We start from the raw sequence: 14,353 nt of genomic DNA on the forward strand, positions 1-14,353 counted from the left end.
TTCAAACCAACGAAACATCGCTCAAATGCTGTTGATATACTTCGTGGTATTGTCCAAAGATATATTCTTTTCGATTCAGGTGGTTTCGTATGGTTGGTTTTCCCGTTCGCCATCATTTTGCTAATTAATGATGTTCTATCAGACAGAACACGTTGTATCCGTAGATTATCTGCGAAGAAAAATGTGATATATGTCAAAAACGATGTTTTTAATAATTGCAGTATTCGCATCCAGTGCTTGCAACAGATACTAAATGAATATGCAGGTATTGATTTAATGGTTGTTTCGTCTTGCACGTGTGGTGTACTATTAATATTCTCAATATACTATATACATGCGTCAGAATAAATATACCGGGAAATATGCAAGGTCAATTTGACTTTCTACAAACGTATCATGCAAATATTTCTTGACATGCAAACAAACAAAGACAATGTTAAAGTTACAAAAATTAGGATCTTTCAAAAGTTTAGAATGGCATTTTCAGTAAAATAATAATTATCAAAATAATGAAATGTTGGCCCCGATGTTGACCCATTTTTTGAAGACAACAAATCACTGAATAATATAATTACGAGTAATGTATATAAGGTGTTCAAGTTCAATTAAAAGTATCATTCGTTTATAAAACGACATATTATTGAGAATGAATATTAATCACTGGTCATGTCGTTTTGATTTAGATAAGTGGTAATTGCCCGGGGTAATTGATAAGCAATTAGATTTTAACGCGTTAATTAAACTATACAAACGGTCAGCCATCGTGCAAAACGCGAATCAGTTAATCATGCCATCTTTAATAAATATATTTAAATTTTATTGTAATGCAAAAAAAGACCGCAAAAAAGGGAAGTCGAGTGTTTTAAACATGTTAAAGGTATAGTGTATATAGCCATGCCAGTACCAGGAGTTCGCACAAATTTGCTACACACACACGAGAGATGATAATGCGTGTGAAGATACAGATACATGAGATGATGCGTTAAGAAATGGTAGATGATGATGGGTATGGAACGAATCTTACAAATGAGGTCAGCCTCTGTAATTTGGTCATCATACTAAATCACGAGTGTTTCATGGCTGCACAGTCACATATACGATCAGTAGTATGGAGTATTACAACTCTTTATCAGCAATACGATTTGTTGCTAACCCCGATATTATTTAAAATAAGTAAGCCAATATGGGCCAATGTAAGATAACAGTCAATAATAAAATTCGATTACAATTTAGTATTCTTAAAAACAGACATACCTCTTCCTTGACGTCCCACTGCATCGGCAACCAGATACACCACATTGATCGGCTACGGTATATTCAAAGCAAATGGAGAAATGTGTTGCTAATGATGATGCTGTAACTGTCGTTCAAATAAATCTAGAAATGTGAGAATATCATGTATGGACCATCTCAGTTCGTGTGTGGTAGAGTCTTTGTCACTGCAACAAGGCAATAATTGTGCTAGGTTAATTAGACTGTCGAATCTGTAGTGAAAGCAATGCAGAGTGGTCAGTTAAGATGATATTCTTGATGACACGCACACATCCAGTGACCCTTAATAAATATATAGTTCGTGATAGCATCCGCCAATCGATGCTTAACAACAAGCTCCTGCTTGCTGATTTCTGAAAATGCAGTATTGACTTAAAATTATTTGATAAAAATATATATAAAAAATTGCCGCGTGAAAATTTATGTTGCCACTTGCCAGTGGAAAATGGCTATTAAGTTGGTGCGTTTCTATTGGTTGTCGTCTGTTCGCTTATTCATGCATCACCATCATACGACTCTCATCACATGATGCAGTCAGTGCCGGCAAACTCATTGACTCTCATCACATGATGCAGTCAGTGCCGGCAAACTCATTGATAAATATACTTACACATTTTAAAGAATTGTGATGTCAGATCTAAAAAAAATGGCCAAATATCGTAATTGAAATATATCTTTGAAAAGTAGTTTGTTACGTTCGACATTAAGGAATTATGTGTGGCAAAGGTGAAAATGCAATTCAATACATTAGAAACCTTAAGGAATTATGTGTGGCAAAGTTGAACATTCAATTCAATACATTAGAAACCTGGTGACAAATTTGTTTTGTTTCATACAAATAATACAATATATGTGATATAACACTGCATGTACCGCTCAAGTGAGCAATTCACCCATATAAATTCCTGTGATCAGCGAAACGTGTATTATATATATATATCATAGTTCAAAAATTTTCGAGTGTTTTCCACAAAAACGGGTTTGATTTTTGAACTTTGACTGATATATATTTTCCAGTGTTGAAGATTCATTTACCTTGAACATTATATATATATATAAAACTGAGAGTTTTGTCATTAAAAAATATATATAAACACGCTGTACTCTCTAAATTAACACCGATTGGAAAGAGTGGGAAAAAAGAGTGAAAGAGTGAAATGGAGGACAACCCCTTTTTGAGTGGAAAAATTTTACTCTAAAAGGATTGAAATGAGTGAATATTGCCTAAAGAAAATGTACTTTCTTTCATTTTCGAGTGTTTTCCACTCAAAACGGGTTGTCCTTCGTTTAACTCTTAGAGAGTAGCTATTTTCTATTCATCTATAATATTCCGTGAAACTATTAGTAACGGTTACCTTACCAGAGGTCTATACTTTAAATTTGCATCTATAATATATAAATAGAATGTAATGGTCTATATAGGCCTACGTCTTCCTTTAATATAGTGAAATTTATCAAATTTACCTAACAATGAAACGGTATTGATAACTCGATATAGCATCAATTTATGGATCGATCTGAGGAATATCTACTCCAGTTTATGTTTAGCAACATGTCTATACTATTTTTTGTATCTTATTTGAGGTTATGTTTTCCTGTCGTTTGAAGATCGTTTGAAGAAAAAAATGTCTGTTATGTTAAGGGGGTACTACACCCCTGGCCAATTTTGTGCCTATTTTTGCATTTTTCTCAAAAATTATAGCGCATTGGTGACAAGTAAGATATGTATATGATAGGGGCAACGACTACAACTACTGTACTGAAAATTCAGCAACTCAAGGCATGTAGTTATTGATTTATTGATCAAATATTGGGTTTCCCTCATTTTTGACTGTAACTCCACAACTGTTGTCTGTGCTGAAATAAAATTTCCAGTGCAGTAATTGTAGTCCTTGCCCCTATGATATACATATACTTGTCACCGATGCGCTATAATTGGTGAAAAAAATGCAAAAATAGGCACAAAATTGGGCAGGGGTATAGTACCCCCTTAAGCTATAGGCATAATCTTGAAAAGATAAGAATGAATTCAATTAGAAAGTTAAATTTTTATTTTTTCATTTTTACAGCAACAATAAAATTAAAGCAAAAACACTGCACCAGAATTTCCATTTAATGCAACCCTATATCAACAGGAAAACGTGGTTCAGTCGTCGATTTACAACTTTGGTCTGTTGAAAAGTAAACATGGTCTACCAACTGAAAAATGCCATAGGTCAGTATACAACTTCTGCAAACCATTATGTTCTTTATTTACAATCTGGTAAGAATTGTGTGCCAAATAGTGAAAAATCAATATTTTGAAATTCTTGCACATAATATGATTATGATTATGAATATGCGTTTAAATATGAATTTCAAAATTAATTGTTTTTGTCAAATTGAAACTCGTCATGACAAATTCCGCAAATTTGATGAACCTCTAGTCAGTAAACAAGTAGGCCCACTTCATTTAATATGTTTACACAACTAGCCCCATATCTAAACATTCACGACATCTTTCCATCTCTTTCCCTACTTAGGGACCGTTCACAAACACGTGTTAGGGAGGGGCCTGATGCAATAAATTTCATCGCGAATATTTTTCAGGGCCCCCTTTATAGATCTCAAAATTTCAGCCCCTCCCCCTTTTTGACATGACAATTATGGGTCAACTGATAGAAAGGCCTATAAACTCGATTTTCCCAGGAAAATTTGTGGTCGTTTTTTCAGCCCCCCTTAGGAGGGTCAAAAATTTCAGCCCACCCCTTTGCATCAGGCCCCCTAACAAGTGTTTGTGAACTGTCCCTTATGCTGTCGTTTGATCAACAAACAATTAATATCCCGTATGTCGAAATCGGAAGGTCCTAAGGATAAGTCTGATTATTCATTGAGACGAATCAGACAATCGAAGATCCGTCTCTACTAACGACAAGCATGTATATAGAGAGGCTATGCAGCCAAGGGACAAATGTGTTCAGAAATCTGGAGAATCTTTTCGGCTATGTTATCAAATTTGTAATTCGCGCATTTTATTTAGTTTCCATGGCAACGGTCACGCTATTTAAGGAAGTTTTTTCTCTTTTATTACGCCAAAATGTCACATTTTAAACTAGCCAATATATTTCTTTGAAACTAGACATGCTAAGTAGAAACTTCATATTTCGTGGGGGTGCAGAACACTTGACACATGAATATATGAACAAAATCATCACTTCATTCAATAGGCCTATATTTGATTTTTGGCTCAATACATTAATAAATATACTTTTCATGACTCATAAATCATTTGCATTGTTTTGTTAAAACTGGATTACTAAAAATGACATTTCCATGCACCCTTGAAAGAAATAGCTATAGTTAAAATGTGACATTTAACTAGTAGGGCCTACGCGAAACTGAGCGTCTATTTTTCTAACGGCATTTTGGCTGAAAGGTGTAGGCCTATTGAAGTAGGCATATTTCGTTGAATATAATCGACTTATCGCAAAGAAACCATTCGTTCGAATATAAAAATGACTTGAAACAGGTTGAATAACGAATGTCATTTTTGTTGCATCACATATTCGATGTTGAATTAAACATGAATCCGGCATAACGGAGCCTGATTTATCTCATTCATAGCGAAATGTGTGCGGCTGATTAATGGATCTGGCATAAAGAAGTTTACTATCACATTTGATGACGACCCCGCTAAAACTTTATAAACATGCCCTTTAATGTGAGATTTGTAAATGAAATTAATCACTCGCAGTTTAGTGCAAGGATATCGACATCTTCTTGTGGTCGAGATGCGAACAATAATGATATAATACTGAATAATAACACTAACAACAACAATAACAATAATATTTTATTGTTATCTTTAGCCCATTTTTGACCATTTCCGTCAAAGTTTGCCCTGAAAATTTGCCTTGTCCCCACCCCTTTCTGAAAACGTCCTGGCTACGCCACTGTATTCGAGACAGTTGAATGAAGAGAGCAACATAGAAATGATTGATACGGTCACATAGGTGTTTCGGAAAGTGGTAAAACTACATTGTACAGTAACTTGCTTGGGCCTCGCCTCGCTCGACCTATACACCATTGATCCTTACTTACAGATGTTTCTGCAAAGCCATGGCCTCATGCAACTGAACACTTTTAATTCAAAATTTGCATTAGTTCCAGACAGAGTATATAGCACTGAATAAAGATAGACCGAATGTCTCATAAGACTAGTATTTGTTGGCAAAATATATAATTTATCATTTGCTGTTATTGTTGTTATATTTCCTTTTCTAACTTTAAAAAAAACTTATCTCATTATAGATAAACAGTGTAGCAGCTTATCGGGACGAACAAAGTCAACCGACATGGTGATTAAAAAGAAAACAAATAGTAACATGAAAACGTTTATCAAAATTTTCTGCATATTTGCAACTTATTTATTTTGGACAATTGCTTTGTAAGTGCAATCTGAAATAAAGTAATTATTCTAAAATCAAATTTAATTTGGAAATAACTATCATTTTTTTTCATTGACAAAACATCTCGAGCTTATCCATAAAACATTTAAAGCAGGGAGTTAAATAATGGGTAAACCCAGTAAATTATATATATTATGCCTCCCAAAAAATGGGCACCCTGGTATATACCGCCCAACCCTATAATTAACATAATAATGATGTCTAAAATACATCTCGAATTTTTCTAACAAAGTTACAGAGCTTAAAACCAAGAAATCAACAAAAAAGCTATAACTGAGACGTCCGAACATTGGGATTATGTGCAATCATGACAATGGGTCTTTTCAAGTTCCTGGTGTTCGTTTTGGTTTTGGGCTCGTGGTTTTCACAGTGAACTAGTGAAACAAAAAAAACCTGAAATCGCACATAAAATGGATTAAACAGCCCCGATACGGACTGGAAATAAATAAAAGTATAGAAATATGGCCTTGAAAAGCCTGAATTCAGGCCAAAGCCAATAGGTCAATGGTCTCCTAATTTTCTGTATATATCTCTCCTTTAATTCACAGGAAAATAGGCTAGAAAATTATCATAACATGCCTTTGATAACCATCGGACCATAGACCCTATGATCGGACTATGAGGAAGGAGAAGATTAAAATAATGTGCAGCATTAAATCAACTAGTTCACTGACAGAAGGAATTCTGATAATCTCACTTAGAAACAAAAAGAGTCTTTCAAAAAGACACAGTTCACGAATCAGGGGTATAGTCATTTGTTGTAACTTTCCATTTTCATATCTAACCTGCACTGATCTTACAATAAATTAGTGATTTGAGGCATAATGATACCTACATCCTGACTCTTGACTTATATACTTATATAACTCTCCAGCAAACAAACTTTCCAAGTCAATTATACCATGCAAATAATAACCTTGGCCCACTAGAGCTCTAATTAAGCCCAGGGGGGGGGGGGCACTGGTCATTGACAAGGGGGTATCATGCGTGGCCACGAAGTTTCAAATAGCACCCTAAACAAGTATTTACGAGGTCTGAAAATGCACCCAAACAAGTATGACAAGTGCAATTTCATACCCTAAATAAGTATTGACATTATTTTTGCCCCCATTAGAAGCAAGTAAATCAGTCATATTTTGACTCTAAAACCCTTCATGATATTTGGGAAAACACAAATTCAAAAGTTCATAACTTTTAACCTTTATTACATACTACATTTGTCTCAAAGGACCCTAAACACTGATTTATTGTACAAGGTATACCCTTTTTCTCAAATTTCCTTGTTTTAGATACCCTATTCACGATACGTAAGTACAGTGCCTGATCATGAAAAAAGACCCTTTTTACTTGAATCTTTGGCCACGCATGATACCCCCTGGTCAATGACCAGTGGCCCCCCTGGGTAATTAAGATAAGCAAACATTACTGGGTAGATAACAGGAACTTAATTTCGTCAGTTGGAAGTATATAATTGAGTAAATCGCCTGTATCAAAATAGCAGTGTATTTTACATATACTGCGCCAATAAAGTATCCTTACATTTGGAAAAATAATCACAATTTCAAAACTGGACAATATTGGGTTAAATTTGTTTTTTTTAATAGATGCACTATCTAATCCTGCACATTATGACACCACATTGAATCCAATGTGACCTCAAGAAGTAAAGTTACAAGCAATTGAATAGACGAAGGTCCAGTTTTAAAAGTGACAAACTGGCCTATCCAAGGCGCAAAAAGATTCCAACAAGTGAAACAAAGAGACAACACAGTTTCTTCAATGAAGCGTTATTTAAAGCAGTTTTTATTTCTCTGTACTTTTCATAACTTTTATTTTATTTGTCAGTTCATTTGTTTCAGTTTTCTTTTGTTCCTTTTGTTTTAAATTAAAGCCAAACGCATAAATTAGCCATTCACCACTCTCAAACCAGATGTCTAGTCTGTGGAGTTTTGAATAGGCCAGTTTGTCACTTTCAAAACTGGACCTTCGTCTAATCAAATGCTTGTAACTTTGTTCTTGAAGTCACATTGATTCAATGTGGTGTCATAATGTGCAGGATTAGCTAGTGCATCTATTAAAAAAACAAATTTACCCCAATATTGTTCAGTTTGGGAATTCAGCATCGAAGTGGTTACGTAATTCTCTTGGTTACCGGATCACGCTACTTTGGTATGCCTTCGAGTGCCATATACTTTATGTGGTGATCATTTCGATCGTGGTTCATTACTCTAGCGCGTGATCCCGTTGACATAGTAACATTACGTAACTTCGATACTGAATTGTGATTATTTTTCCAAGTGTAAGGATACTTTATTGGCGCAGTATATATGCAGTAATATGCTCAGCCTTATCACAAAATAAACAATAGCATTGACCTTACCCACCAATCAGTAAAGCCTAAATCATGTGATGGCTCAATCCAATAGTAAACATGCTTAGAAAAGAGGCAAAATAATAGTCCTGTCTGCCATTGTCTCAATACAAGATAAGATGTGCTAAAAAGTCCATGTCATGTGGGGCAGGATTAAATAAAGGGATACAAACCTAGGTATGAGACATTAGAAATTATTTCCTAGCCTCTTAACCATAGGGTTGATAGGCTACAATATCTATTCATGACACAGTGTATGTAAGAGATAAACTGTGCATTATGAGATATGGGTTCAAGTGGGGAAATGTTCACTCCATGAACAAAAAACATTCCTGAAATAATATTATATTTGATCATTACTTACAATACATACACCCCCTGATAAATTTTGTGACTAATTTTGCATTTTCTCAAAAAATAACTACACACTGGTAACTTTTTCTCAAAAAATAACTACACACTGGTAACAAATGTTAAGTATATTATAGGGGCAAGGAATCCAATTACTTCCCTGAAATTTCAGTAATTCAAGACAAGTGGTTCATTATAATATGTTAAGAAATGAGGTACATTCTAGTGGTACCTCTTTTCTTATCATAGATAATGTACCGTTTGTCTTGAGTCACTGAAATTCCAGTAGTAACTGGATTCCTTGCCCCTATAATATACATAACTTTTGTTACCAGTGTGTTATTATTTTTTGAGAAAATGCAAAAATAGTCACAAATTTATCAAGGCGTGTACTACCACCTTAAGTCAATATTATCATTTTTCAATTTCATGTATGACATTCAGATTCCTTTTCCTCATTTGTCAAACAAAATCAATACACTCAAATTCACAACAAGATACTGGTTACAAACCGAGGTTTGATTCTTGGATATTTATTGACACATTGCACAATTAAACTTGGTCTCTTAAATATAATCTTGATATAAATCAACTGTTAAACAGAATCTCAAACATAAAATATAGAACTTCTTTCCACATACAAACTGGTATCATATAAATTATACTCCTAATATGACATTCTAAATGTTAATTATATAACACCATCTCAGTATTAAGCACCACACATTCAGATCACAGTCTACAACCAACGTCCTCTCCTTGCATGTGTCATGTAGTCCGTTCATTGGGCTATTCCATTTAAAATCCACACCACCCCTGTGGAAAATTTTGGAAATATCTGCCACAGAAGGAGTATGAATTTCAAATGGAATGAGCACATTAGCCAGCTCCATTTGAATTTCATACACCCTCTGAGAAAGATTCAGCCTGAATCTTCCCCTAAGGGAGGGCAACTTTCAAATGGAGCTGCTGATGTGTTAATTTCAAATTTATACTCCCTCTGTGGAAAATCTCCCACAGGGGTGGTGTGGATTTCAAATGGAATAGCCCATTATACTTTGTTCCACTTATAAATGGAAACATTCAGGTTTTCGCTGCGCCATGTGTCAGTAAAGTCTCAACTTACTCTTGCTCAATTCATCAGCCATTACGCAAAGTGATACTAGTGCAGGTGCTACGACCACTACAAGCACACCATTCTATACCAATGCCATTTATAAATCATAAATCAACCAAAGTACATCCCTGTCTCTCTGAAATGAATATCTAACAAGTAAAATAGCGCAAAAACTCAATAGTTGGCATATGTGCTTACTATCGAGCACTTTTGAAAACAAGAAATTGTGCCAAAGTCTGGCACTGCACTTTACCAACTGAGCTAATGGGGTTGAGACACACATTTGCAGGTTTACTTGTTCATATATAACTGTGTATTGATAATTTGCTCAAAACCTTTTACACTTTTGTGTATGGGGCTCTTCATGTTTGCATGTTTTAAAAGCGCTCAGTAAGCACATATGCTAATTATCGAGTTTTTACAGTAGCTCCAAACATAAACAATTCTTTACAGAAAGATATTCTCTGTAAATAACAATCCTATGAACTTTCAACTGTTTGATATTTCCCCCAGATGTCCCCAGCCTTTGTTTCTCGTTCACTGGTAATTGGCTTAATATTAGCAACCACATTGTGCCATATGCAAATATCACTTTATTGCTGCATTTGCATCTAGCATCCCATCAACCTAACATAGTATATATCATTTTAAGAGTGCATCAATCTAAGAACTTGTTTTTCCTGTTATTTCACTATAATTTATGGGTGTGCCATGAATAATGTTCTCTTAGTGATATTTTATGGCAAACAGCTTGAATTGTGAACAACTTGCTGCTGACCTATTAGATAGCACAGCGCCTTTAACATACATTTCCTTTAAATTCCAGGTCAGATGAACACCTTCACCCTTAATTGAGTTTCAAACCATGCTATTAAGCCATAATTCAGCCAAAAATAAATCAAGGTTTAGCATAAATACAAATAAAAATGTGTATCATTTTTACTGAGTATTTACATATTCTACTCAAAGATTACCACCCAAATATTTCACCATACGTAATGCTATGGTAAATCCATCAAGTAATAGATTTGGTCTTGAATAATTTCTTGGTCATTTGAGACAAACGGTCTCCTGTGTCAACTGAAGCTGATTGGGGAGAGATCAAAAACTGCAACATTTGCCTGTGTCAACTGTAGCTAATTGGGGAGAGATCAAATACTGCAACCATTACTATCATTGCTATATGAGATGTATGCTGTGATCTTTCTAGAGATATACCAAATAGGTGAATCCCAGGTTTCTCCATCGTAAGCCAGTTTTACCAAAATTCCTTCCCACAATACAATATGCAGGGTGCTAATAGCGTGTCCATTAACACCCTGCACCTTTTTTGGCCACTAGCCAGTCAGGCAGGTAACTCATAAATGTGAAAGTTACCAGCCCCCGGTACCAGCCGGATAGAAATGTTGCCAGCCCAAACATTTGCCCGAGTCTGAATATATTTAAAAGTATTGCATTTACATCACACACACACACAGAGGTACATGTTGTGCATGTGCATAATGCATCAAGTATTAGGCCGTCTGGCCAATGTCATGGAACTTGGTATTTGGAAACTCAATTCATTACACTGATTTGGGGATTTCCGTTTTTTCCCTGAGGCAACGGAGTGACAGAAAAGTTCAAATATCAAATCCCAGAGTTAGCTCGGGCTGCTCAGCTCAGGGTTGCGATATTACCAGTCGTCATCTTCAATTTCTTATCCACCAGGCGGGTGGGAACTTTTGAAATTTTACCTGCCTGACAGCAAAGTCACTCACCCCTGGCATTCGGGCGGGTGTTAAAGTACCTCCCTGCCCTGCACACCCAATCAGCAGAGCATACAGTGCAATGCATGTTACAAGTTGTTCCAGGATACACAATGACTGGGTAATTTGTGTCAAACTGACTTCCGGTAGAGAAACCCAGCACCACGTGTTGATCCCCATCCTGACAAACACAAATTGTTGCTAATGAATAACAATAACATGGTCAGTACAACATCTTTACAAGAGTCCATGCAGCTATGATCAAATCACTTGTTAAGCATAGAAAAATATATATCTTTATATCATTACTTCACATAATACACACAGATATGTAGGTGACATTGGACCTTATATATATAATACTTTTACGTCAAAACATGACAAATACACAATACATCATACATATCATGCACAAAATGGATTGGAAGAAGTTGTTATACAAGTAACTTCAAATTGTGTTTATACTGTGCTTTGCTTCAAGTTCGGTAGTGACATAGGTGCGTGTTTTGCTGGTCGCAGTCTTGATTTGTGCACGTAAATGTAATCATACAGAGGGTACACACAATGTACAAGTGCAGTTGGTTGGCATGCATACGGCGCAACCACAAAACTAATGTTGTGAAAATGAATTTATAATTGAGGCTACAGGTTAAATAAATTATCCATATCAGATCTTTGGAGTTCTTTAAAAAGTCTTGATTGTTCCGACAATTTGCATTTTCTTTTATTTACAGTTTTAAACAGCTACACATTAAAGCCAGTCGTCAAAAATATTTTTGCAGGCTTTTAAAATTCACTGTTCTAATATTAACTCTGAGAAATGAGAAATTAGAAACGTCACACAAATTTCACTCTATACCCTATTTTGAATGCGGTATGTTTGACATGTATGTCTTAAATTATTATCTTACCAACATTTGGAAAATTGCAAAATGTCTATGAGATCTAGGCTGGTAGTGGAGTTGTAAGATGCAACATTTGCCATCTAGGAAACAAATTACTGTAACAACTTCCTTACAAATTCAATCCAATATGAGTATAATCTGATATTGATAAATCTGACAAGATCCAATTACTGTAAAATAAGCATTTTAAGCTTAGAGACATGTTGGTTTTGAATAATAGTGAATACTGACACATATGCTTTGATCAGCTCGTAATCGGCGGGAATTGTTAGGCTTTTACTTCTATGCCAAAAAGTAGACCCACTTTAAGAGTGATATAGTTGACCTGTTTGGTCTATATTGTGTGTGTTAAATAAAGTACACAAAGTATAGGACTTCCAATTAATAATTTGTGATACTTCTGGTGAGATGTCACAAGACAATTCTCAAAATGAAATATATTGATATTAATCTGATGTTATATAAGGCCCCAATTACCAACTGATCAAAGTATAGTCTTCCTTTATAGGACACTTTTCATGGACATTACTTCCTATCACATTTACACAATCACACATCAGCACCTGTAACCATTGCCAACTTTGCCGAGTATGGCAAGCAGACAAGCTATATTTGACCTCACCTTGTCATGCTTTCATGCATATATTACTGTTATCACCAAATTTAATTGCATATTTGCAACAGCTGAACACAATACAGTTAAGTCACTTAAACATTACTCTATACATGTATATCCAAATGCAATATATATGTCATATTGTTGTAAGCACAGAAATGATTATATTTCTTTATGTATATTTTGTCCATAAATATATTCAGGGCTTTAAATAGGGTAGCCTTTGAGCACAATAATGTTAACAATATAAGGTGGTATATTTTCATTTCATTTTCATTTCAATTTTATTTATATGGCGTCATTATTTAATTTTATTTATACACGGAAAAGCCCAGATCAGCCCTTGAGCTGACCAGTCTTCCCTGGGGCCGTGTTGCAACTTTGTTTCAAATATTTAAGTGAACATATATTGGTCCTTCATATCTTTTGTTTTTGAATGTTTTTGCATTTCTGATTCCTATCAATGTATTTTTTAATCATCTTACATTTACACTCTTCGTGGTTAAAATCACAGAACTAAGCTGGGAATTAAGCTACCATAAAAACTTCATAGTTATTATATGTGCTTACTATCAAGCACTTTTGAAAACATGAAATTGTATAAAAGTCTGGCACTTTACCAACTGAGCTAATGGGGTTGAGACACACATTTGCAGGTTTTCTTGTTCATATATAACTATGTGTATCGATGATTTGGTCAAAACTCTTTACACTTTTGTGGATGGGGCTCTTCATGTTTGCATGTTTTAAAAGCACTTGATAGTAAGCACATATGCTAACTATCAAGGTTTTATGGTTCTGTGGATCTTGACCGTAAGTCAGTTAGTTTGCTGGGTCAATCCCTACTGCTTTCCATTCTCACTCTCAGGTTTCCTCCCAAATTATTTGCCATCCTGGCTTTTATCCACCATTGTCCACCCTTCGAGACTGAAGCATCTTGGTCACTTTATTTAATTCAAATATTTGACAAAATTAAGGATACATACGTATATTGATCACATATGAGGGAATTCTACTTCTAAGGAGTATCCATGTTTACTATGTATGCAAGTTGTATGTATAATAAGTGATTAGGCTTGGGTGGTTAAGGTGTCTCAAGTATTATAACACTCTTACAATATTGGTCTAACACACTTTGTTCTTGATTGGAATGAATGAACAATATTTTACTTGTCAATCATTGCAGTGTAATATACATAATATACAGTGATTGTGCAGTAAATACGATTACTGATATTTCAGTTTACATGAGGTAACTTCATATTTAAGACACACACAAATGTGCACGGAAACAATGACAAATTTAAAAATATATATTTTGTGACATTGGCTTTGTCATTGAGTAATGGGATAAATATGTGTTCAAACATCAAGGACACATGCCAACATATGATCAGAGGATCAGAGGAATAACTTTTCTATACTTGAATGATGACTTTGGATTACACATTGATGAAATAATAGTGCAATAATATCAGTCGTCGTTGGGCAGGGAAAACCTCCTATGTGTCATTGGCCCCTGAAC

Source organism: Amphiura filiformis, chromosome 3 (genome assembly GCF_039555335.1).
Source record: "Amphiura filiformis chromosome 3, Afil_fr2py, whole genome shotgun sequence".
Taxonomy (NCBI): Eukaryota; Metazoa; Echinodermata; class Ophiuroidea; order Amphilepidida; family Amphiuridae; genus Amphiura; species Amphiura filiformis.